The 23,025-nt window shown below is 39.7% G+C and overlaps 1 protein-coding gene across 13 annotated transcripts in view; it reads right to left on the reverse strand.

The window, feature by feature from the left end:
• The window catches only part of FANCC (FA complementation group C), a 267,899-nt gene extending 251,715 nt beyond the window's left edge, over nucleotides 1–16,184 (reverse strand). For 5 of the 13 annotated variants that reach the window (XM_048218345.2, XM_057305597.1, XM_048218344.2 and 2 more), the window contains exon 1: nucleotides 15,947–16,184. The gene's annotated coding sequence lies outside the window, so the exon portion shown is untranslated. Of the gene's footprint in view, nucleotides 1–15,541; nucleotides 15,675–15,946 lie in introns of those variants that run through there. The other 8 variants (XM_057305602.1, XM_057305601.1, XM_057305607.1 and 5 more) reach the window with 5 other exon arrangements.
• Nucleotides 16,185–23,025: the final 6,841 nt, after the last annotated feature.

A 23,025-nucleotide genomic window follows, 5' to 3' on the forward strand; every position in this document is an offset into this window, starting at 1 on the left:
AATGCTGGCCTCATAACATGAGTTTGAAAGTGTTCTCTCTTCAATTTTTTGGAAGACTTTGAGAAGAACAGGTAGTAAATCTGCTCTGAATATTTGGTGGAATTCACCAGTGAAGCTATCTCATCCTGGACTTTTGTTTGTTGGGAGTTCTTTCATGAGCAATTCAATCTCCTCACTAATAATAAGCTTATTCAGATTTCTAATTTTTTCATGATTCAGTCTAAGAAGATTATGCTTCTAGGAATTTATTCATTTCTTCTAGGCCGTCCAGATTGTTGGCATATAACTGTTCATAGCAGTCTTTTATGATCCTTTGTATTTCTGTGATATCAGTTTTAACTTCTCTTTAATTTCTGATTTTACTTGAGCCCTCTATTTTTCTTAGTGAGTCTAGCTAGAGTTTGGGTATTTTGTTATCTTTTCAAAGAACTAGCTCTTAATCTCACTGACCAATTATTTTATTTTTTTTTTAGTTTCTATTTCATTTATCTCCACTGTGATCTTTATTATTTCATCCCTTCAACTACCTTTGGGCTTTGTTTACTATTCTTTTTTAAATTCCTTTAAGTGAAAAGTTAGATGGTTTGATATTTTTCCTGTTTCTTTAGGTGGCCTATATCACTATAAACTTCCCTTTTAAAACTGCTTTTGCTATACTCCATAGATTTTGCAATATTCTATGTCCATTTTTATTTGTTTCAAGGTATTTTTTCATTTGCATTTTGATTTCTTTGTTGAGCTAACAGTTGTTAAGTAGCATACTGTTTAATCTCCACATTTTGGTATTTTTTCTTTTTTTTTTTTTTTTTCTTGTAATTGATTTGCAGTTTTATACCACTGTGGTCAGAAAAGATGCTTCATATGATTCCAATCTTCCTAAATTTTGAGATTTGTTTGTGGCCTAAGATGTGATATATCCTGAGAATGTTCCATGTGCACTTGAGAAAAATGTGTATTCTGTTGCTTTAGATGGAATGTTCTGTACGTATGTACATATTAAGTTCATCTGGCCTAATGGGTCATTTAAGGCCAATGTTTCCTTATTGAATTTTTTTTTTTGGTCTGGATAATCTATGCATGGATGTAAGTAGGCTACTAAAGTCCCCTACTGTTATTGCATTGCTGTCAATTTCTCCCTGTAAGTCTGTTAATATTTGCTTTGTATTTGTAGGCACTCCTATGTTGAGTGCACAAATATTTTAAAATGTTACATCTTCTTAAATTGACCCCTTTGTCACTATGTAATGCCCTTCTTTGTACTTTATTACAGTTTGTTTTAAAATCTACATTGTCTGATATAAAGTATAGCTACAAAACCTTTTTGTTTTCATTTACATGGAGTATCCTTCTCCATCCATTTTCAATCTGTGTATGTGTTTAGATGTGAAGTGAGTCTTTTATAAACAATATATTTAGATGAGTCTTGGGTTTTTTTTAATCCATTTAGCCACTGTATGCCTTTTGATTGGAGAATTTAATCCATCTATATTTAAGGTAATTATTGGTGAGTATGCACTTATTGCCATTCTGTTAACTGTTTTCTGGCTGTTTTTTTGTAGTTCCTCTCTTTTCCTTTCTTCTTCTCTTCCCTTGTGGTTTGATGACTTTCTGTACTGTTATATTTACATTCATTTCTCATTATCTTTTGTACATGTATTAACAGGTTTTTGCTTTCTGGTTACCATGAAGTTCACATATAACAGCCTGTATATATAACAGTCTATTTTATGTTCGTAGCAACTTAAGTTTTGAACGCATTCTAAAAGCTCTCATTTTCACTATCCTCCCCCCAACATTTTATGTTTTGATATCTTCTTTTACGCCTATTTACCTTTCCAACATTTATTCATGATAAGAACTCTCAACAATATAGGAAGGAAAGTTCTTCAACCTGATAAGGATCATTAATGAAAAACTTATATCTAACATCATACCTATTGGTAAAGGATTAGATACTTTCCCCTTAAGATCAGAAACAAGTCAAGAATGTCCACTCTCCCCACTTCCATTCAGCAAGGTACGGGAAGATTTAGGCAAAAAAAAAAAAAAAAAAAAAGTATCCAAATGCAAAAGGAAAAATAAAATTGTCTATATTGACAGGTGACATGACAGTGTATGTAGAAAATTCTAAGGAATTCACAAAAAAACCTGCCTGAAGTAATAAACAAGATTGCGTGATACTAGGTCAATATACAAAAAACCAACTGTATTTGCATTTTCATATACTGGCAATGAACAATTCAAAAATGAAATACGAAAAACAATTCTATTCACAATAGCATCAAAAAGGAAACATTAAGAAATAAAATTAACAAAAGGGCAAGACCTGTACAATGATAATTACAAAACAATGCTCAAAGAAATTAAAGATCTAAACAAATGAAAAGACATTCCATATTCATGTTCTTACATTTCTCCCCCAAAAGAGATCTACAGAGTCAATGCAATTTCTATCAAAATCCATCACAGCAGGCTTTTTGGGGGGAAAAAAATGACAAGATGATACTAAAACTTAACATGGAAATGTAAGGAACCCAGAATAGCCAAAACAATTTGAAAAAGAGTGAAAACACTGGAAGACTTTAATTACCCAATTTCAAAATTTACTATAAAGCTACCATAATTAAGACAGTGTGGTGCTGGTATAAAAATAGGCAGATCACTGAAACAGAAATGAGAGTTGAGGAATAATTTATGGTCAACTGATTTTTTTTTTAAGATTTTATTTATTTACTTGAGAGAAAGAGCTTGCATGCATGGGGTGGCGGGGGCGGAGGGGCAGAGAGAGGAGAGAGTCTCAAGCACACTTTGTGCGAAGCATGGACCCTGACACAGGACTTGCTCTCATGACCCTGAGATCCTAACCTGAGCCGAAACCAAGAGCTGGACACAATCGAGCCATCCAGATGCCCCTATAGCAAACTGATTTTTGATAAAGGTGGGGAAGGGTTTTTTTCAACAAATAGTGCTGACACAACTGGATATACACGTACATAAAAGATTAATTTGGACCCATATCTCATACCATACACAAAAGTTTATGGAAATTAGTCATAAACCTAAGATATGATCCAAAAAAAGAAAAAAAAACTGATAAAATGGACTTCCTCAAAATTAAAACTTTTGTACTTCAAAAGATACCATGAAGAAAATGAAAAGACAAGTAACAGAATGAGAGAAATTATTTGCAAAACATGTGTCTGATAATGGGCTTCTATTCAGAATATACAAAGAATGCTTACAACCCAATAATTAGACAATCAGATGTGAAAATGTGCTAAGGAAACTGAAGTCAAAATTGGAACTGGGAAGCCATGCAAGGAGGGCTTTCACATAGACCCATTTATTGCAGCTTGCTTAGTCCAGCAGGAAGAAAGATTTCCCCTCTGCACAGCAACAAGCTGCAGGCACCCAACAGCAACCATCCTTAACTGTAGCCAATGAGAGGCTGTCACCACTTCACTTACCTACAGCCAAGGAGAAGCCACCAACATTGTGAACTCTCAGATTCTTCCAATGAACTTTGTTCAAAACAACCCCTCCAAATTCCTCCTTTCCTCTATAAAAGGATGCTCCCCTCCATTGTTCTCAGGATTTGCCTATGGTTCACCATAGTTTCCCTCTCTTGAATTGCAATTCCTCTGCTATTTCCAAATAAACTTGATTTTGCTGGCTGATCACTTAAATTTTTCTTTTAAAAAGGTTGACATTTCGTGGTGTAAGAAGTGGGATCTGAAGGCAATGAACCCCAGAGGAACTAACGACCCTTAGAACCACATGTGGCACCCACTGGTACCCCTCATGCTCTCTGCTTGAGTTGTCTCCTTCCTCTCAGTTTGTAAGTCTTCTCTCAGATTCAAGATCCCTCCTTTTGGTTGAGCTCTCCAATCTTATTGGTGATCTGTTTTCTTGAAGGTATACTCCTTTTAATGATACCCATTTATATTCTGAACCTCTGGTTTTGAAGTATGAGAAGATCCCAATCCTCTAAATTCTCTCAAGAGGGTCCTCCTTCTGGGATCCCGGTCAGTTTTATGTTCAAAAACTACAGTCCCTCCTCTTGTGCATCTTTTTTTTTTTCTTAAAGATTTTATTTATTTGACAGAGAGAGAAAGAGCACAAGTAGGGGGAGCAACAGGCAGCGGAGAGGGAGAAGCGGCTTCCCGCTGAGCAGGGAGCCCTATGCGGGGCTTGATCCCAGGACTCTGGGATCATGACCTGAGCCAAAGGCAGATGCTTAACGACTGAGCCACCCAGGTGCCCCCCTCTTGTGCGTCCCTAACTAAGTGGGACAATTTACAGATAACTTACAACTCCAAAGGCCATCATGGGGAACCTTCCATGACCCAAACTTGTACTTTTCAGAACCAAATTAGAAGACCACAGCTCTGAAATAAAACAGACTAAATGGGATCCTTATCTTAATTGCTACCTGGAGGTTTCCATAGGTATCCAAGATTTTAAAATCATCTCTTTACAAAATACCATTTCCAAATTAACTGAGGTGAACAATTGAAAGAAGACCCAAAAAAGCTTCTAAGGCCTCTTTTTCCCTTCCCTTGTGCTTTGTCTCTGCTGCCAGCTTCTTTTCCTTTTGTACCATCCCCATCTTCTTTACACCCTCCACTTTCTCATTCTGATCCCCTCACTGAACTTTTCTTTTTCTCAAAATCTCTCCCCACTTCCTGCTCCCCTGAACCTATTAAAACCTGCCCCTTTAAAATCAGACCCTCTGTCGACCCAAATGCTAAACCCTTAATTTCTTATGTTACCTGGACTAAAGTTGAATTACAAGGCACAAAGATTTTCCCAAAGTAACTAAAGATCCCCATAGATTTGCTGAGGAATTTAGTATAGTCATTCAAACTTATCAACCTGGTTTCTCTGGTTTATACCATATGTTTGTTAGCGAAGGCCAGGCCCAACACTGGATGAAAACTACCAAATGGAATGATCCCAAGAAGTCTAGAATTACAACATGGGGACAAAGAAACCCTTGCTGCCTTATATATGATCAGGCTTGGGGAATTGCCAAGCGACTCCTTCTGATAATTCTTAGGGCTTTCCCAAGCCAGCTGATTGGAATATGATTCAAGCTTGTACCCAGAAGCCCAATGAGCCCATGCATGATTATTAGAGCCAGCTCCAAATTATCTTTAAAGAAAATTCTGGTCTTCCTTTGGATATTTAGTCCACCTGTATAGCCTTTAACTCTATGTTCATTAACAGGCTGAACTGGGATTTTTTTATTCTTTAAAAGGACCAGGATGGAATGAAAAAGTATGTCCACTGCAGATTGAGCTGATTTAGCAAACAAGGTCACCTACATCCTAGAAGATTCAAATAAAAGAAAGACCCCTAAATCCCTTCATTTGAACTCCAATAAATGAAGGCTCCTAAACAAAACCATAACCCTCCTGGTCTCTGCCATTATTTCAAAAAGCCAAAACACTGGAAGACTGCTACAAGCTTAAGTGCTCCAGGCACCATCAGCCCTCTAACCATCCAATGTCCTCCTAATGCCCAGTGACGGAACTCCAAACTACAAGGACTTTTCCAGTCCTTTCCCTTAACTGACCTGGAGAAACTACTCTCCATTTGCGGAATGAATCTCTCTGTACTTACTGATACTAGAGCTACACTCTCAGTGCTCAACTCCACTGCCATTAAATAGCCGCTGCCTCAGAGTACTAGAACAGTTCAAACAGTGGGAGTCTCTAACAAATTTCAACAGGTTCTTATCTCTAAACCTATACCTTTTTGCTTAGGCCTTTAAAGATACCCACCTTTTTCTCCTGAGTTTCCCTGACCCTATTCATTTATTGGGCCAAGATTTCTTAGAAAAATATCATGCTGGGATTTTTCTTCCAATAGGTGGAAATAATTCTAGATTTTGACAGCAGCAACCAAAACAGCCAACTAGATAAGTTAAATGACCCTTCAACATCTCTTATTTGCTGTGTCTCTGATATCAATATAGCTATCCCAAGAACACTAATCATTTGTCCCTAATGGATCAGCTACCATCCTCTCTACAGCAAAATCCTCAATTGATATTTACAGAATCCACAGTGCACCTCCTGTTAAAGATCCACAGATTCCTCAAAATCTCTCCTCAGAATTAATCAATACCCTAATAAATAAAGAAGCCCTTCAAGGCATTAAGCCAATAATAGAAGGCTATAAGACCCAGGGCCTCATTATCTCCTGCACCAGGCACTACAACACCATTTTACCTGTGAAGAAATCAAATGGCCACAGATGGAAGCTCATCAGGACCTCTGAGCCATAAACAATATTGTCATTGCTTGACCACTCTGTTGTCCCCAATTCCACCTTATCAGCCTCCATCCCTACTGAAGGCAAATTTTCTTCCTTGATTAATGTAGTGTTTTCTTCAATATCCCAATAAATAAAACTAGTAAATATCTTTTCACCTTTTCTTGGGAAGAACAGCAATATACCTGTACAGTAATGCCCCAGAGTTTCATGGAAAGCCCTTAATTCTCAACAAACTTTAAAGACTGACCCAGATGATATCAAGTTCCCTGGAGAATCCACTTAAATACAATATGTCGATGACTTACTTCTCTGCTCCTCTTCCCAAGCCTCCTCACAAGATGGTAGCATCCATTTGCTAAAACTCCAAGCCAAAAAGGGATAGAAAGTCTCTTTAAAAAAATTACAATTTGTTCAAACTTAAATTTGATACTTAGGAATTTAACCTTAGAACAAGGACTGCATCTAAGATCATACAGGCTTCATGGCACCCTTAACTTCTCAAAGCCCAAAACCAAACTTCAGCTGTGAGGTTTTCTCAGGTTGGCAGACTATTGTTGCAACTGGATCCCAAACTTTTCCCTTATAGCCCAACCTTCATAAACCTTGTTTAAAAACTTCTAAACCTAGGAAGATTTAGATGACATGATTTTTCAAATCTTAAAACATTTGGTTTAATAACCATCCCCCGCCCCAATTATCAATTCTCTTTCTTTGTGGTATATGAAAAAGGGAACGCCCTTAGGGTACTCACCCAAAAATATGAAGATCACCACCAACCCACAGGACATTACAGACAACAACTAAATCCTGTAGCCCAGGGATATCCCCCTTCCTCATAGCTATACCCGCCACTGCCCTTCTTGTAAAGGCCACTAGGGAGTAATCATGGGATCCCCTTTAACCATCTTTGTGCCACATGCTGTCAAAGCTCTTCTTAACTCCCATCATACTCAACATCTTTCATTAAGCCATTTCAGTTCCTATGAAATCATTCGTTAACTGCCCCTTACATTACTCTTGTTCACTGTAGTAACCTTAATCCTGCTAATCTTCTCCCCTCCTCTACTGATGAAAGCCTCCACAACTGCTAAATACTGACAAATCACCTTCCGACCCACATGATGATTTACAGAAAACTTCAGATAACACTGACTTTTCATTGCTCACCGATGGTTCTGATTTGAAAGATGAAAATGGTAAATATTGTGCTGAGTATGCAATATCAACTTTTGAAATAACAGAAGCAGCACCTTTGCTTTTGGCTATTTCAGCCCATCAAGCCAAATTATATGCACTCTTTAAGCCTGTATCCTAGACAAGGGCAAAATTGCAACATTTGCACTGAGAGTAGACATGCCTCTGGAGTGGCTCACGATTTTGGAATGTTATATAAACAACATGGCTTTTTTACTTCCAGCGGAGATAAAATTAAAAACGGCTCTTACCTTCAGTAATTATTGGATGCCATATTCTTACCTGCTGCTTTGGCTATTATTAAGGTCCAGGGGCATTCTAAGCTTGACTCTCCGAAAGGTAAAGGAAATCACCTCACTGACATTTCCACAAAAAATGCTGCCCTCAAAGGGTCCAAAAGTCAAACCTCTGTTATGGTCCAAAGGAACTCACCTCCAAATGGCAGTCTGGTGAAACTGACTAGAGACACCAACAATCAGCACCAGAAAAGGAAAAACAATATTGGCAATCAAATGGTGGCTGGTATGATAAAAAGAGAAACTTGTGTTTGGGGCCAAATAAAAACTCAGTCCCACCAGAAATTCTTTAATTCTATTTTTTATTCCCTTTTAAAATTAACATACAATAAGCAATGTTATATTAGTTTCAAATGTATAATACAATGATTCAACACTACTATACATTGTTCAGTATTCATCAAGATAAGTGTACCTCTTAATTCCCTTATTTATTTCACCCATCCCTTCATCCACCTCCCCTCTGGCAACTACCAGTTTGTTCTCTGTATTTAAGAGTCTGTTTTTTTCTCTTTTTTCTTTGTTCGTTCATTTGTTTTTGTTTTGTTTCTTAAATTCCATGTAAGAGTAAAAATCATGGTATGTCTTTTTCTGCCTTATTTCACTCAGCATTATACCCTCTAGGTACATCCATGTTGTTGCAAATGGAGAGATCTCTTCTTTATGGCTGAGTAATATTCCACTCTGTGTGTGTGTGTGTGTGTGTGTGTGTGTGTGTGTGTGTGTGTGTGTACACACATATATACACATCACACCTTCATCCATTCATGGACACGGGCTATTTCCATACCTTGGCTATTGTAAATAATGCTGCAATAAACATAGGGTGCATATATCTTTTCAAAATGTATACGTTTTTTCTTTGGGTAAACAGCAGTAGTGGGATTACTGAATCATGTGATAATTCTATTTTTAATATTTCAAGGAAACTCCATACTGTTTTTCACAATGGTTACACGAATCGGCCTACCCACCAACAGTGCACAAGGGTTCCTTTTCCTCCACATCCTCATGAACACGTGTTATTTCCTGTCTTTTTGATTTGATCCATTCTCACAAGTATAAGGTGATATCCCATGGCGAGTTTGATTTGCATTTCCCTGATGGCTAGTGATACTGAGCATCTTTTCATATGTCTGTTGGCCATCTGTACGTCTTCTTTGGAGGAATGTCTATTCAGGTCCTCTGCCCATTTTTCATTGGATTTTTTTTTTTTTTTTTTTTTTGGTGTTGAATTGTATAAGTTCTGTATATACTTCAGATATTAACCCCTTGTTGGATATGCCATTTGCAAATACCTTCTCCCATTCAGTACATTGCCTTTTTGTTTTGTTAATGGTTTCCTTCACTGTGCAAAAGCTTTTTACTTTGATGCAGTCCCAATAGTTTATTTTTACTTTTGTTTCCCTTGCCTCAGGAGACATACCTAGAAAAATGTTTCTATGGCCAATGTCAAATTACTGCCTGTTTTCTTCTAGGAATTTTATGGTTTCAGGTCTCACATTTAGGTCTTTAGTCCATCTTTAGTTTATTTTTAAAGTTTCTATTATTGACCACTGTACATGCACTAAACCAGTGGTCTATGGATAAAATGATAAGGTTTCTGAAATAATACTAGTGGGGAAATATTAACAAAGCCACAAAAAAGGCCTAGTCTTATTGCCCCACCTGCCCAAAATACAATTCAGGGAAACCTATCCTTACTGCTCCTGGGCACTTTAAATTGCCTAATGAACCACTTGAAGTTTGGAAAATTGACTTTATTCAGCTACCCCCATCTCATAGGTACAAATATGTCTTGACAATATAGCTTCCCACTTGGTCAGAGCCTTTCCATGTAGACAAGCTACTTTCCTATTCAGTAACTAAAATCCTACTGGGGGGAGAGGGAATCATCCCTACCTGAGGAACTCCTCTTAAGCCCTACAGTGACCAAGAAACTCATTTTATTGGTCAAATATTATGGTGAGTCTGTGATAGATGGCCAGTTCTGTAGCATTTTCACTGTCACTTTTCATCCTTCATATCCTTCACTTATCATCCTTGGTCTTCAGGACTAACCGAACAAATCAGCACTATCAAAACTCAATTGGCAAAATTTGTGGAAAACTTCCAAACACCCTGGACAAAAGAACTGCCTTAGTCCTTCCCAATCTCAGACCCACCTCTTTTGGAACCCACAAGTTCTCATCTTTGAGATAATTATTGAGTGCCCTATGCATCCAGCTTCAGCATTTTTTTGACCCACATCTAATAAAAGGAGATATATTTTAGTATTGCAAAGGTCTAATTACATCTCTTGAAAACAATAATGCACTAACAGAGCAATCTTTTCACAACATGTTCCCAGAAGATGAAGACCCCAAGCACCACACCCTATAGCCTGGGTATTTCATTTATTAGAAAGGACATCTCCAAAAAGACTCTTCAACCACACTAGAAATGTAATTACTGACCAATTCTTGTGCCAGCAAACTCCATGGAGTTGACTACTGGATCCATGTGTCTCATCTAAGGAAAGCCTCAAACCCCGACTAAATCTGCACACCAAGTGATGACCTAAAATTAACAATTTCCAGGAATCGAAGCAAACAACAGCTGAATCTGTTTTCCCAAGATGATGAGGATAGACCTGTACAATCTCCTCTTTCTGCTTTTTCTCACCTTATTTTCTTCTTCTCTATGCTGGAGGGACAATGCCCCTGTTTGCATTTTGTAGAAGGCACTTTAAGGCAACAGGCTTGAGCAATGGAAACTTGACCAAGGCAAAAGGGTCCACAGCAACCACCTGGCCACCCACCTCAAAATACCCATAAGCCCTAACTGACCAAAGGGCTACCTACAACCAGGCACAGTTATCAAAAAAGGGAAAATTTCCTGTCCCCATACCTCCTCACCTTCCACCTTTAAAAACAGTCCCCCCCCTACTACCTCGTGGCAGTCTCTCCTTTCCTGTCTTGCCCACTGCTCCCTTGCGGTGTATCAGATAAACTTCTTTTGCCTTTGTTCTGCCTCAGGTGAATCCTTTCATCGCCCACACTGCTGGCCTCCACCCCATCAAGTCACCTCACATTTTAGGGGCCCCCATTGGACTGGAAGAGACACATTTCCCAATCCCTGGCAAAAGGGGAAAATATTTCACACTGCTGGATCTGTCATCAGAAACCCAAATCTGTCCATGACAGCTGTCAACCTTTAGTCTTGCCTGTAGCCAACTTTTCCTTCATCTCTGATGAACCACTAACTATACCCTCACCCTTCAGGGTCTTTCTTTTTTTTTTTTTCTTCAAACAAACTTCTTTAAAAATTTAAATCCAATTAATTAACATATAATGTATTATTTGTTTCATAGGTAGAGATCAGAGACTCATCAGTCTTATATAATACCCAGTGTTCATTACATCACCCAGTTACCCCAACCCCCATAAGATTCTCTTAATCAAAGGAAACAAACTGAGGGTTGCTGGAGGGGAGGGAGGTGAGTGTATTTCTTTCTGAGTCAAACTTCTACAACCAGGTTTTCCCGTACCTTGCTTTGACCCGACCCCTTGTCATAACTCTAGTTACACCCACTCCCTTTATACAGTACCCATTCTCACTACTTCACGTCTACTTGCTGTAGCAAAATAACCCCCTTTTGTATGGCCTTCAAGAACCAAGTTCACAGAATAAGACGGAGTCTCCCTAAATATTCCCTAAATACCAATGACCCTGGGCTCAAAAGCGCCAACTGAATAATCCCAATTAACACCACCTGTTGCACATGGACAAATCCTCCAAAGTAGAAACCCAATCACACAAAATTGGGGAACAAGTACATTAGCTACAATAAATTCCACCTGAAGATCTAAGGTCCTCCGCTCGCTTCAGCTGGTCACTTTCGGGTTTGGGCTTCTGGTTCAGGACCATTATATAAACTAGCGTCATTATTCTGCTCCTCATATCATTCTGCATAATCATTTTTAAGCTTTGTACCTTTTGCCTGTCAAAACCTTGTAGAAAGGACATATCCAACACAGTGATGCTGCCTCAACACTTCAAGATATCTCCAATGTCTATAATCTTATAAGATACAGACTTTGAATAGGAAATAACCTGAGAGTTCTCTTTCCCACTATTTCTTGTTACTCAAATGTGGCTTCAATGGCTTCCAATCTGTGCACCTCCCTCTGAAGTGGGACATGACATACAGGAAAGTTCCTTCCTGGCACCAAAGGACAAAAACAATTCTAACAAGGAACAGATGGCTCAACTTTTGATCAGTGATGCTAACAAAGGTTTGAAAAGATGTAAGGGAAACCTAACTCAAAATTGTTACTTTGAAACCATGAAGAGATGACTCACACACATATCATTTGTTCCAGCTTGCACAGTCCAGCTGTAAGAAGGAAGGTTTGCTCTCTGCCCAGCAACAAGCTGCCCTCACCTACAGCCAATGAGAAGCTGCCACCACTTCAAATTCTCATTTTCTTCCAATGAACTTTTGTTCAAAACAGACCCTCCCAAACTTCCTCCTTTCCTCTATAAAAGGACATGCCTACTTTGCTCTCAGGACTTGCCTGTGGTTCACCATAGTTTGCTTGTCCTAAATTGCAGTTCCTCAGCTGTTGCCGAATAAGCCTGATTTTGCTGCCTGAATCACCTTCTACTTTTAATAGGTTGACATAACCCAATTTAAAAATGGACAAAAGGTTTCAATAGATATTTCAAAAGTTACATAGAAACTGCTAATATGGGGGCGCCTGGGTAGCACAGTTGTTAAACGTCTGCCTTCGGCTCAGGGCATGATCCCAGCATTCTGGGACCAAGCCCCACATCAGGCTCCTCCGCTGGGAGCCTGCTTCTTCCTCTCCCACTCCCCCTGCTTGTGTTCCCTCTCTCACTGGCTGTCTCTCTGTCAAATAAATAAATAAAATCTTAAAAAAAGAAAAAAGAAAAAAACTGCTAATATACACATGAAAATAGATTCAACATCACTGGCCAATAGGGAAATACAAATTAAAACCACAATGAGACACTACTTTCACACCCACTAGGATGGCTACTTTAGAAAGACACAATTGGGGCGCCTGGGTGGCACAGTCGTTAAGCGTCTGCCTTCGGCTCAGGGCGTGATCCTGGCGTTCTGGGATCGAGCCCCACGTCAGGCTCCTCAGCTATGAGCCTGCTTCTTCCTCTCCCACTCCCCCTGCTTGTGTTCCCTCTCTCCCTGGCTGTCTCTCTGTCAATTAGATAAATAAAATCTTTAAAAAAATAAATAAATAAATAAATAAATAAATAAATAAATAAATAAAATAAATAAAAATAAAAAGACACAATTAACAAATGAAGTTCTGGAAAAATTAAAATGCCCATACATTGCTGGTGGGAATATAATACGGTACAGCCGCATTGGAAAAGTCTGGCAGTTTCTTAAAATGTTAAACACGAACTTAGTATACAACCCAGCAATTCCACTCATAAGTATCCATCCAAGAAAAATGAAAACATATGTCCAAAGGCTTGCACATGAATGCCCACAGCAGCATTATCCAAAAAGTAGAAGTAACTCAAGTGTCCACCAACTGATGAACAGATAAACAAAATATGGTATATCCGTACAATGGGATACTATTCAGCAATAAACATGAACTACTGATACATGCTCAAAATGGATGAATCTCAAAAACATCATGCTAAGTGAAAGAACCCAAGACAGCACTTATTTTATGAATCCATTTATATGAAATGCCCAAAAGCTAATCTATAGAGAAGAAAGCAAATCAATGGTTCCCTGACTGCCTAGCTGAAAGCCACAGCTAGGATCAACTATGAACTTGCATGTACAAACTTGTTGGGTGGTATAAATGTTCTAAAAATGAATTGTAATAATCATGGCACAATTCCAAAAACTTAAATTTACTAAAAATCACTTAATTCTTTAGAAAACAGAGTATACGGTGTCAAAAAGGTGATTTCCATATGAGCTCTGCCTCCCTATAACTAGAGAAAGGTACCAGGAAGATTATAGACGTTCCTCTATCAGAGATCCTAACACGAAATGATTTCTACATACCCAGCAGAACTTAGGAAGAGCTTAAGAGAATGGACCAGTTAACATTGCAAGGTCTCTGACAAATGGAGTCCAAAAAAAAAAAAAAAAAAAGGATGATTTTTAGAAGATAAAATGCTCAAGATTTGTAGTGTTATCTAACTTTTCTGATAAATTTTTAAGTTTTTTCTTCTCTATTTCTACTACATTTTTATTAAAGCACTGTAAACCCAATGTACTTCTCCCATAGGTGTTCTTTCATACTAAAGTCAGTCATTCAGGATCCATACACAAGAATAGAGAATATATATACCCCAACCTAAAATTTTATAAATCCATTTGGTACTGATTTTGAGCCTGATTTGAGACTCCACCACTACCAACTTGGAACTGCCACACCATGTGAGATTTTTCTGGCGCTCTCTGTGGCCTAGGTAATCAATCCAACTTTCTACTGGCCAGGCTGGCCTCCTTCTAGCTGGATTTCATAAATACAAAATTTGTATAATTGTTACTGGAACTACTTGCTGAAATATGGAACTGGTTTAAAATATCATTTATTTTAAAATGTACATGCACAGTTTCACATACATGCAGCAACACATCTTTCACACCCAGCCAATCAATCAAGTTAATGCTTTTTATTAGAGAACAAAAAATTCCAATATAGTTTGCCTTTCTTTTCTGGAACCTTAGTAAATATTTTTCAAGAAATCAAGAGGAATACGACTGAATAATGAAAAAGATGAATTAGAATGTAATATATACTAAAGTATAATTAGCCCAATTCTAAACAAGCCGGGCCTAACTTTAACTCTGGGGAAAGAGGTCTCTAATAGGACTAGGAAAAACAAATTCTATTTTGAGACAGTCTTTCTTGCATACGCATATGAATGCTTCTTTCCCTGTGAATCTGGCACAGTCCATTGTACTGAAACATCAGTTTGATTTAAGTTTAATGGATAAAGTCACAATGAACATGTTTTCTATCTAAGCTTATGTAATAAATAATCCCAACACATGGTATGAATTCTATCATTTGTAACCTTTCCTCCCCTCTTTAAGGGAATGAGAAAAGATTCTCAGCTGCACATCCCTGAAAGTGAGTGACATCCATAAATAGCTGAAGTTGGGTGGCCCAAAAGTGCCATGCTCACGTGATAAATGGTAAGTCAATCACATCACAGTTAAGATGCACTAAATGGACAAGTTATAATGAAACCGGGAGCCAGGGAGCTTTCCAACAGTTTCAGGTTAGGATAAAAGTACTGGCACATAGAGGTCTTTGCCAAAAAATTCCTCGTCCTTAAAATTCTGGCCTCAAATTTCTCATGTTTCAAAAAGTCCTAATCTTTTCCTCCTCCAGACTTCTAACCCATACAACATGACCACAGAAGGTTCAGGGTTGTAAAAGCGCCCACGTAAATACAAAAAAGCAAGCCAAGAAGCAACACCTCCCAAAAAAATCTCTCAGGGATTTGGACGCGATTTGGCCGGGCAAAGAAAGGGAGTTGCGGGGAAACGGTCGACCATCAGAACCTTCCTCCCCTCGTGCGATGAAAGGCCTGGAGGGCGGGAGGGGTAACAGCCGCGCCCCAGGCTTCTCTAATTGGGTCTCGCCCCCTCCCAGCGCCCTGGAGGCAGGGGGACGAAGAGCAAGCGGCCAGCTATACAGGGTGATGGGTTAGAAGAGGCGGGCTTTTCACAGCTCCCACGGATCCGGGGTGAAGAAATTCACCTTTCCACCTCTCCTTTTAAGCAGACATAGCTGCCAGCGTTCAATGAACAAAAAGAACCGAAACGCCCATTCCCAGGTCTCACCGCTCTCCGGGCTCCCTTCCGCGTGACCCCTGCGCCGGCTCCACCCCCGGGCCGGCCCCGCCCTCTGGGCCCGCCCCTCGCCCGCCGCCCCGCCCCTCCGCGGGCTGGCGCCACCTCAAGCCTCTACCCACCTCCTCTCCTCAGCCCCGGCACACGGCGGGGGCTCCGCGCACCCACCTAGATGCGCAAAGCACGGCGAATGTTCTCGCGAGTCTTCCCTCCCTACTCTCCCCCTCCCCACCCCCATCCCTAGGCTGACGTGTCGGCCAGACCCCCGAGGGAAGCAGCCGCCTTCGCTCTCGTTCTGCGGCCTCTCTCTTACCAGGTGGTCTGCGCCAGAGCTGCTTCAGCAGTTTGGGCAGTGGCAGAAAGGACGCCTCCGCCCGGGTTCTGTGGCTTGCAAATTTGGCTTTGCCCCGTACTGGTTTTTTGTTTTGTTTGACTTTTTTGGAATTTTCCCGCGGTCGCTCGGCAGTGGAGCGGCGCTCGCGCGCTCTAGCCCCGCAGTGCACTCTGGGGCCTGGCGAGAGGTGCCGCGCGCTCCCGCGGCATCGCGGGAAAATTGCGATGAATCTCGCGCTCTGGGGGAGGGACGGAGTCTAGCTCCGGCTCGGCCGGAAGTCGGCACGGCCCGGCGCGCTGCAGGGACCGTGGGGAAGCTGCGGCTACCTTAGCTTTCTTGGGTCGGTCGTGGAGTCACGGGCGAGAACTAGACAGCGGGAGAGACCCGGGGAGGAGAAACCTGGGGTTTTCAATCAGGTTGTTGCCTAGGTGTTACGAGATTAAATCCAAAATGCAGAGGACGTGAAATGGAAATACGTTTTTTAAAAGGAAAATTGAGCCTTTATCAAGGGGTAAAACTTCTAAACAAGGCCTAGCATATGGTTTTCTAGCTGTGGTCATACACAAAAAAGGAATCTTCTGGGGGTTAATAACCCTTCCTATCCCCTCCCAATCAACTCCATAAAGCGTGAATCAGTTTCAGATAAGTTCAATGAAACTACTTAAATAAAAGCGTTTTCTGTAAAGTTCCATTCCTGTTAATAGTATAGCTTGTCTTGGTGAATTTTTTTTTCTTTTTATTCTTTAATTTAGTGCATGGAGGTTTTTCATAGATGTTTAAGTTGTAAAAAGAAATAATCTGAGGAACCTAACCATAAGCTTTAGATGTTTTAAAATCAGTGTCTCATAATCTTAAAACTACAATTTAATGGGCGCTTTCAAAAAAACTTACTACAAGGCAGAGTATGCATGTAATAAAAATATTCAAACACTTCCAGCCTTCTGCAATGAAGGAATAACCACTTTATATAAGAAGAAATTGAATACAGGGATTAGGTTACATCAAGCTTACACAGGTCCTAGGTGACAAACTTAGCATGTAGGTTAGTGGTAGCAACAATCTTTTTTTTTTAATAAAGGGAGACACAAAAGGAACCCAATCCAGAATTTGAGACAAAATAGGAAGAATCTGTGGCTGTATTAAGGAATCAGATGTTAAATCCATTCTTGAAAATATTCCCTGCCCACTCAAGAGGTCTGTGCTGTATTGATGGGTGCATGGTTCATTGTGGGTAAATCCAAAGTAGAGCCTATGTAGAGAGATACATGCTTGAGTGACACTCATCATGACACCCTGGCCATAAGGAGAAAGTCATTGTGTTTGTGGTGACAAATGTGAGCAAGTTAATATTTAAGACTTGCTTCTGCCAACAAAGGAAACAAGCTGTTTATGTCCTTAGAGAAAATATCTATTGTGGTGCTCAGGTCCTTTTACATATTTGCTGAAAAATTATTTCTGGTATTTGTAGCATTAGTAATTGAGGTCTCAGGGTGCCTGGGTGGCTTAGTTGATTAAGCATCTGCCTTCAGCTCAGGTCATGATCCAGAAGTCCCTGGGATTGAGCCCTACACAGGGCTCCCTGCTCAGCAGGGCATCTGCTTCTCCCTCTCCCTCTGCTCCTCCCCCACTCGTGCTCACTCTCTGTTTCAAATAAATAAAATTTTTAAAATAATAATAGTAATTGAGGTCTTGCCATATTGCAGTTATATGTCTTTTTGATTTCATGGTTAATAAAGCTTTGCTAGACTAACTGAACTTTAGATAAAAGGAAGTCGTGTTTAGGCCTAGTTTAGATCTAAATTGGTAGCATGTATAGTATAAATATATAAATGTGAATTTATGGAGATTTATAGATACTCATTTTATTTGGCATCCATATGTATGGAACTATCCTAATACTTTAAGCAGTAATGAAATGGACATTTTGTAAAATGCCTGAAAATTTTCCTAAGAAGTACCTAGATAAAAATTCTAGTTTGGGGGGATGCCTGGGTGGCTCAGTCAGTTAAGTCTGCCTTCAGCTCAGGTCATGATCTCTGGGTCCTGGGATGGAGCCCCGCATCAGGCTCCCTGCTCAGCAGGGAGTCTGCATCTCCCTCTCCTTCTGCCCCTCCCTCTGCTCATGCTCTCTCTCTCTCTCAAGTAAGTAAAATCTTTAACAAGAAAATCCTAGTATTAATCAGCCTGTAAGACTGAGTATGTGTACCTCTAGAAACACTATTTGTTATAGTGCAGAGTCTGATCATACCTAAATAAGGTAGCAAAAATGGAAAGTGGCATGTGTAGGGGAAAATTATTTCATTCTTAGAAATAACTAGAATTTATTCTAAGGGAATCTATCCATTAGAATCATTATATTCTAAAGGGGAAAACATCACAGGTGAGTGCTACAAAGTACCTGATATCAAATCTTTTAAAATTCAACAAACAAATAAAATCAACTGTCTTGGAGTTTGACCATTGTAGTAAGACTCATATTTCCAGAATTAGTCCAGACACCCACCTAGTTTTCAGCTTTCTTATGGCACCTCAACACTGTATTGTCCACAGCTCTGATAGTCGCCTGTGCCATCTCAACTGTGAATATTTAATGAGTATTTCTTAAGTTCAGGGACTGGGCTGATGCTTTAAACTGATTATTTTCTTTAATTATTACAGTGATCTTATGTGGTAGGTAATATTCCAATTTCACAACTATTGAAACTGATGCACAGTCTTTACTAGTAGGTGTAGTACTTTCAAGTCCAGATAGATTGACTCTGGTGCTTTGCTTCTTACCACTTGCTATGCTCTTGCTCATTCCCCAGGCTGGGTTCTAGACCACTTACTAAGTTCTTGACAGGGCAGAAGTCAGGGAGGGGGCAATGTGACCCTAGAGGCTTATATATGATAATCACCACATTGCTTTCCTCTTAAAACATTGTGTCTGAGGAAATGTACATGGAATGAGAGAAGAAAACAATAAGAATGTGCACAAAAGCCTTTAAGAAATGGTGCAGGTAATAGTGAAGGTCTTTGATCTACCACCCTGATGGGGGAAAAGTACCAGAGATCCGGACACAGAGGGCAGCCAGAGGTGGAAATTAATGGAAAAAAGGAAATGTTTATAACTGTTGCAGGTACCTCTCCCTCCCCTCTCATGCTCACTCTCTAGGGGCTGCGGAAAGAATGCACCTTAGGAGGATGTATTTGTACTAATTGCCTCACTCCTTGCACAGCTGTTTGAACTAAGAATGGTAACCTGACCCTCATTGACTCAATGAAGCAATTGCTGGGGAATTTGGAATGGCGAAACAAAGATTGTACCACAGGAGCCAAACCCCCATGCCAACCAAACTTACCGGGGGAAGAAAAAATTTAAGTAGTAAAGAAAGTTGGTTCACAGAGAAAAGCAAAAAAGAAGTTGAAAGGCCATGTTATTCCATGAGAAATAGAGATAGCTTCCATTCCCAACTTTTTAAGCCAATTTTAAGGCAAACTGACTATATTTATTTTACTGTTCTTAGCTGTCTGTGAGATTCCCCTACATCCTCATAACAATTACCCCTTTATCTAATCTTTCAATGAGTATCTCTCTTTTTTTTTATTTGAGAGAGAGAGCATGCATGCACATGAGTATAGGGGGAGGGGCAGAGAGAGAAATCCTAGGGTGACTCCCCGCTGAGCATAGAGCCTGATGCCTGGCACAATCTCACACTCCTGGGATGATGGCCCAAGCCAAAATCAAGAGTTGAACACTTAACCAACTAAGCCACCCAGGTGCCCCAAAGAGTTTTTCTCTCTCGATGCAAAGTGTTAACCTTAAAACTGTCAGTTATTTGACCAGCAAAAAAAAAAAAAAAAGGTTTTATTTGGGAATAGCAAGAAAATTGCAACTGGGGACATACAAGCTTCTGCAAAACCGTAGGCAAATTTGGAGAATAAAGGAGAGGAATACTCTCTCACTGAAGAAAAGGGGGGGATTTTGAGGGGCTGTTATAAACAAAAAGTCTATAAATTGTTGAGTTGCAATTATAGTTGCTTTTCATTGATTGAGTTGGGACTGTCTCTCATTGGCTGGGCTGTTGCTGGGGCAGAAGAAAATCTTCCTGCCTCTTGTTGAGGTAAGGAACTATAGGCTTCTTCCTGTTTGGGGGCGGGGGGGCAGTCCTGCAAGAGGACAAATGGTAGGGTGAGAGCTCCCTCTTCTGGGTCCTGACTCCTTTTTTTTTTTTCAAGATTTTATTTATTTATTTGACAGAGAGACAGCCCGAAAGAGAGGGAACACAGGCAGGGGGAGTGGGAGAGGAAGAAGCAGACTCCCAGCGGAGAAGCCTGATGTGGGGCTCAGTCCAAGGACTCTGGGATCATGCCCTGAGCCAAAGGCAGGCGCCCAATAATTGAGCCACCCCAGGCGCCCCTCCTGATTCCATTTTAAATTAAGTTTACTTTATTCAGTTTCACAAAAGCAAGCCCTAAGCACCTGGAGGTGGCAGCTCTTCTTTGTGTCTCTAGGCTTTAGCACTTCAGCTGCGATACTTGATAAATTAATCAATGGATTACCTAGAGAACTTCTAAGCAGAAGGCATGAAGCGTGTAGGCTGTGTTGAAGACACAGATCCATCTACATTCTTGGAGCAGGGAGAAATCTTACAGGTCCCCTGTGTAGTCCAGGAATTCCCTAGATTTTGAATTTCTTATGCGAGTAGAATGTCAATGGTATTAGAGGACTAACAGAGCTAACAACTTTTTATCTGCTCAAGTTAAGACTTTAGGAGGGGAAAAAAATTACCATCTTTTCAATTTTTAAAAAACATTTTCAAATTTAAGATAAGATGGGGGAGGGTATGAGTCCAAGGAATAGTCTTATAAACTGAACAAATTTGCTTCACAGAAAACTCATTACATTGTCCTTATTGATCTCATTTTACCACTTCCCCCCTTGTTAGTACGAGAACACTACTTTTACTTAGCATGGCAATGTGCCCAATTAAAAAACCTACATTTCCCAGATTCCCCTGCTGTTAGGTGGCCCTCTAACTTAATTGTAGCCAGAGAGACATAAGTGAAAACTGTTGGATGGGACTTTCAGAAAGACTTCTTAAAAGGTAGCAAGACAAGAGCAAGGAATTTTTTAGCCCTTTCCCTTTCAACTGCTTCCTACCTAGTGTGGGGCAAAATGGCTGGAGTTCCAATAGTCTTGGACCATAAGGTACCCTCAAGGATGATAGCCATGGAGTAAGGACAGCAGACTGAAAGAAATGGATTCTGAGCCCCCATGGGGGTCACCTAGTTTGCCACACTGAGCTTCTTTTACAAAAAAGAAAAATCTGTTTTGTTTCAACTAGCATTTTAGATCCCTGTTGCTTATGGCTGAACTCAGCTAAGGCACTACGGTAAGGCCTAGGATTAACGTGGTGAAAAAAGGAAAAAAAAAAAAAACATATTCTCTGAGCTTGTGAAATTTATTCTAGTGAGGGGAATCTGTCTTTAATTAATCAACATATTCTCTTCCAGCAGCATAGCCATAGATTTGTTAAAACAAGATAAACTCAAGAGAATAACAAGTTTCATTCCAATAAAGGTAGGGAGGAGACCTAAACCACACCAAGAGAGAGGAAGGCAAGGAACTCTCTTAACCATTTGCTAAAATTCTGTCAACATTGTAGAATGGGAAAACAACTTTATCATTGTACAATCTCTGACACGGAATTCCCCAAAAACGAAAGTCTGTCCTTTTGGGGCACCCGAGTGGCTCAGCTGGTTAAGTGGCTGCTTTCAGCTGGGGTCATGATCCCGGGGTCCTCGGATAGAGCCCCGCATCCCGTTCCCTGTTCAGTGGGGAGTCTGCTTCTCCGTCTCCCTCTGCGGCTCCCCCTGCTTGTGCTCTCTCGCTAATGCTCTCTCTCTCAAATAAATAAATAAAATCTTTGAAAAAAAATCTGTCCGTTTTTCATTGAGCAATGATACACCCTGTTTCAAAAAAATATACACCTATTAAGGCAGTGTTCGTCTGATTTTCGTTAGTTTAGTAAAAAATGCATTCCTATTTAAAACATGCATTCCGACCAATCATGGTGTGTTGTAACTAATATAGCACATTTTTATTGCCTGAGGAAAGTTATAAATTATATTTTTAAATGAGCACATGGTTTAAAAATATTTTTCCTCATAAGTATTTCATAATGGTTCATTTAACATGAAATTAATATTAAAGAACTGCTAAGAATAAGCACTTAAAAATTCCAAATGAAAAGAAATTATGCACATTTATGATTTGATTAATTCTGGCAACTATTAAGTCAAAAATAAGTTTCATCCCATTCTTGTGTCTGTTTCAGATTGACCCTTTAATTGCCTAGTGTTTTCCAACGAGACTCATTAACTGCATCTTTCTATTTATTCATGTACTAAATTAAGGTTTCAGTGCATTCATGTTGCACAATAAAACAAAGGCTTGGGGTGGGGGTACTGAGAAGATGTTCGTCAGAGTGTACAAACTTCCAGTTGGAAGATGAATAAGTTCTGGAGATCTAATGTACAGCTTGGTGACGATATTTGACAATACTGTATTATATACTTGGAAACTGTATTATATACTTGAAAAGATAGTAAATCTGAAATGTTCTCACGAAAGAAAGAAAGAAAGAAAGAAAGAAAGAAAGAAAGAAAGAGAAAAGATAATTATGCGAGGTGTTGTATAGCAGTCATTTCACAATATATATGTGTATCACATGTCACGTTGTACACTTTAACACACAATGTTATATGTCGATTACATCTCAGTAAAGCTGGAAAAAACTGCTGCATGACAAAGGAATAAACTTCAAGCATGACATCAACACGTATATGTATTATGCTTTTATTACTCAAGATCTAAGATCTGTAAGGGCAAGTAGAAGGAACTAGCATTTAATGAGCACCTACTCTGTGTTAGGCATTTTGCTAAGTACATTACATTTATTGTCTCTTGATTTAGTTTCTCTGGCATAATCTCATCACATGGAGGTATAATAAAAACGTCACTCCCATTTTGCATGTAAGCCAATAGAGATTTGGTATATCCAGAGAAATCAATT

Source organism: Ursus arctos, unplaced genomic scaffold, assembly GCF_023065955.2.
Source record: "Ursus arctos isolate Adak ecotype North America unplaced genomic scaffold, UrsArc2.0 scaffold_33, whole genome shotgun sequence".
Classification (NCBI taxonomy): Eukaryota; Metazoa; Chordata; class Mammalia; order Carnivora; family Ursidae; genus Ursus; species Ursus arctos.